We start from the raw sequence: 4,591 nt of genomic DNA, 5'->3' as shown, positions 1-4,591 counted from the left end.
ATCCCGACAAACACAACATATAGAATTACAGTATAGATGATCTTGATCATGTTAGGCAGCTCACAAGATCCAACAATGAAGCACAATGAGGAGAAGACAACCATCTAGCTACCGCTATGGACCCATAGTCCAGGGGTGAACTACTCACTCATCACTCCGGAGGCGACCATGGCGGTGTAGAGTCCTCCGGGAGATGAATCCCTCTCCGGCAGGGTGCCGGAGGAGATCTCCTGTAATCCCCCGAGATGGGATCGGCGGCGGCGGCGTCTCAGCAAGGTTTTCCGTATCGTGGTTTTTCGCCTCGGGGTTTCGCGACGGAGGCTTTAAGTAGGCGGAAGGGCGGAGTCGGGGGCTAACGAGGGGCCCACACCACAGGCGGCGCGGCCCCCTTGGCCGCGCTCGCCTTGTGGTGTCGCCACCTCGTGGCCCCACTTCGTATGTTCTTCGGTCTTCCGGAAGCTCCGTGGAAAAATAGGCCCCCGGGTCTTCGTTTCGTCCAATTCCGAGAATATTTCGTTACTAGGATTTCTGAAACCAAAAACAGCAGAAAACAGGAACTGGCACTTCGGCATCTTGTTAATAGGTTAGTTCCAGAAAATGCACGAATATGACATAAAGTGTGCATATAACATGTAGGTATCATCAATAATATGGCATAGAACATAAGAAATTATCGATACGTCGGAGACGTATCAAGCATCCCCAAGCTTAGTTCTGCTCGTCCCGAGCAGGTAAAACGATAACAAAGATAATTTTCTGAAGTGATATGCCATCATAACCTTGATCATACTATTTGTAAACATATGTAGTGGATGCAGCGATCAAAACAATGGTAATGACATGAGTAAACAAGTGAATCATAAAGCAAAGACTTTTCATGAATAGTACTTCGAGACAAGTATTAATAAGTCTTGCATAAGAGTTAACTCATAAAGCAATAAATCAAAGTAAAGGCATTGAAGCAACACAAAGGAAGATTAAGTTTCAGCGGTTGCTTTCAACTTGTAACATGTATATCTCATGGATAATAGTCAACATAGAGTAATATAACAAGTACAATATGCAAGTATGTAGGAATCAATGCACAGTTCACACAAGTGTTTGCTTCTTGAGGTGGAGAGAGATAGGTGAACTGACTCAACATAAAAGTAAAGAGAATGGTCCTTCAAAGAGGAAAGCATCGATTGCTATATTTGTACTAGAGCTTTTATTTTGAAAACATGAAACAATTTTGTCAACGGTAGTAATAAAGCATATGAGTTATGTACATTATATCTTACAAGTTGCAAGTCTCATGCATAGTATAGTAATAGTGCCCGCACCTTGTCCTAATTAACTTGGACTACCTGGATCTTTGCAATGCACATGTTTTGACCAAGTGTCACAATGGGGTACCTCCATGCCGCCCGTACAAAGGTCTAAGGAGAAAGCTCGCATTTTGGATTTCTCGCTTTTGATTATTCTCAACTTAGACATCCATACCGGGACAACATGGACAACGGATAATGGACTCCTCTTTAATGCATAAGCATGTGGCAACAATTATTATTCTCATATGAGATTGAGGATATATGTCCAAGACCGAAACTTCCACCATGATTCATGGCTTTAGTTAGCGGCCCAATGTTCTTCTCTAACAATATGCATGCTCCAACCGTTAAGGTGGTAGATCTCTCTTACTTCGTACAAGACGGACATGCATAGCAACTCACATGATATTCAACAAAGAATAGTTGATGGCGTCCTCGTAAGCATGGTTATCGCACAACAAGCAACTTAATAAGAGATAAAGTGCATAAGTACATATTCAATACCACAATAGTTTTTAAGCTATTTGTCCCATGAGCTATATATTGCAAAGGTGAATGATGGAATTTTAAAGGTAGCACTCAAGCAATTTACTTTGGAATGGCGGAGAAATACCATATAGTAGGTAGGTATGGTGGACACAAATGGCATAGTGGTTGGCTCAAGGATTTTGGATGCATGAGAAGTATTCCCTCTCGATACAAGGTTTAGGCTAGCAAGGTTATTTGAAACAAACACAAGGATGAACGATACAGCAAAACTCACATAAAAGACATATGGTAAACATTATAAGACTCCATACCGTCTTCCTTGTTGTTCAAAACTCAATACTAGATGTTATCTAGACTCTAGAGAAACCAAATATGCAAACCAAATTAGCAAGCTCTAAGTATTTCTTCATTAATGGGTGCAAAGTATATGATGCAAGAGCTTAAACATGAGCACAACAATTGCCAAGTATCAAATTATCCAAGACATTTTAGAGTTACTACATGTATCATTTTCCAATTCCAACCATATAACAATTTAACGAAGAAGATACTTCGCCATGAATACTATGAGTAGAGCCTAAGGACATATTTGTCCATATGCTACAGCGGAGCGTGTCTCTATCCCATAAAGTGAATGCTAGGATCCATTTTATTCAAACAAAACAAAAAACAAAAACAAACCGACGCTCCAAGCAAAGTACATAAGATGTGACGGAATAAAAATATAGTTTCAGGGGAGGAACCTGATAATGTTGTCGATGAAGAAGGGGATGCCTTGGGCATCCCCAAGCTTAGACGCTTGAGTCTTCTTAGAATATGAAGGGGTGAACCACCGGGGCATCTGATGCGCGTGGTTGACGTATTGTCTTTTCGTTCGACACGCGTCCGTTGGGAACCCCAAGAGGAAGGTGTGATGCGCACAGCGGCAAGTTTCCCTCAGTAAGAAACCAAGGTTTAATCGGACCAGTAGGAGTCAAGAAGCACGTTGAAGGTTGATGGCGGCGAGATGTAGTGCGGCGCAACACCAGGGATTCCGGCGCCAACGTGGAACCTCGCACAACACAACCAAAGTACTTTGCCCCAACGAAACAAGTGAGGTTGTCAATCTCACCGTCTTGCCGTAACAAAGGATTAACCGTATTGTGTGGAAGATGATTGTTTGCAGAGAAAACAAGAAAAACGAGTATTGCAGAGATTGTATTTCAAGAAAGAGAATTGGACCGGGGTCCACAGCTCACTAGAGGTGTCTCTCCCATAAGACGAACAAGCATGTTGGGTGAACAAATTATAGTTGGGCAATTGACAAATAAAGAGAGCATGACAATGCACATACATATCATGATGAGTATAGTGAGATTTAATTGGGCATTACGACAAAGTACATAGACCGCCATCCAACCGCATCTATGCCTAAAAAGTCCACCTTCAGAGTTATCATCCGAACCCCTCCAGCATTAAGTTGCAAGCAACAGACAATTGCATTAAGTATGGTGCGTAATGTAATCAACAACTACATCCTTAGACATAGCATCAATGTTTTATCCCTAGTGGCAACAAAGCACAACACAACCTTAGAACTTTCGTCACTCGTCCCAGTGTCAATGCGTGCATGAACCCACTATCGAGCATAAGTACTCCTCTTGGAGTTACAAGCATCTACTTGGCCGGAGCATCTACTAGTAACTGGAGAGCATGCAAGATCATAAACAACACATAAGCATAACTTTGATAATCAACATAACAAGTATTCTCTATTCATCGGATCCCAACAAACGCAACATATAGAATTACATATAGATGATCTTGATCATGTTAGGCAGCTCACAAGATCCGACAATGATAGCACAATGGGGAGAAGACAACCATCTAGCTACTCGCTATGGACCCATAGTCCAGGGGTAGACTACTCACACATCACACCGGAGGCGACCATGGCGGCGTAGAGTCCTCCGGGGATGATTCCCCTCTCCGGCAGGGTGCCGGAGGCGATCTCCCGGATCCCCCGAGATGGGATCGGCGGCGACGGCGTCTCCGGAAGGTTTTCCGTATCGTGGCTCTCGGTACCGGGGGTTTCGTCACGGAGGCTTTAAGTAGGCGGAAGGGCAAGTCAGAGGCGGCACGGGGGCCCACACCATAGGCCGGCGCGGCCAGGGGTGGGGCCGCGCCGCCCTAGGGTTTGGCCACCCCGTGGCCCCTCTTCGTCTCGTCTTCGGACTTCCGGAAGCTTCGTGGAAAAATAGGCCCCCGGGCTTTGATTTCGTCCAATTCCGAGAATATTTCGTTACTAGGATTTCGAAACCAAAAACAGCATGAAAACAAAGAATCGGCACTTCGGCATCTTGTTAATAGGTTAGTTCCGTAAAATGCACGAATATGACATAAAGTGTGCATAAAACATGTAGATAACATCAATAATGTGGCATGGAACATAAGAAATTATCGATACGTCGGAGACGTATCAGCATCCCTAAGCTTAGTTCTGCTCGTCCCGAGCAGGTAAAACGATAACACATATAATTTCTGGAGTGACATGCCATCATAATCTTGATCATACTATTTGTAAAGCATATGTAGTGAATGCAGCGATCAAAACAATGTGTATGACATGAGTAAACAAGTGAATCATAAAGCAAAGACTTTTCATGAATAGCACTTCAAGACAAGCATCAATAAGTCTTGCATAAGAGTTAACTCATAAAGCAATAATTCAAAGTAAAGGTATTGAAGCAACACAAAAGAAGATTAAGTTTCAGCGGTTGCTTTAAACTTGTAACATGTATATCTCATGGATA

Source organism: Lolium rigidum, chromosome 6, assembly GCF_022539505.1.
Source record: "Lolium rigidum isolate FL_2022 chromosome 6, APGP_CSIRO_Lrig_0.1, whole genome shotgun sequence".
Classification (NCBI taxonomy): domain Eukaryota; kingdom Viridiplantae; phylum Streptophyta; class Magnoliopsida; order Poales; family Poaceae; genus Lolium; species Lolium rigidum.
The sequence above is the reverse complement of the archived record's forward strand: the minus strand, read 5'-3'. Positions refer to the sequence as shown.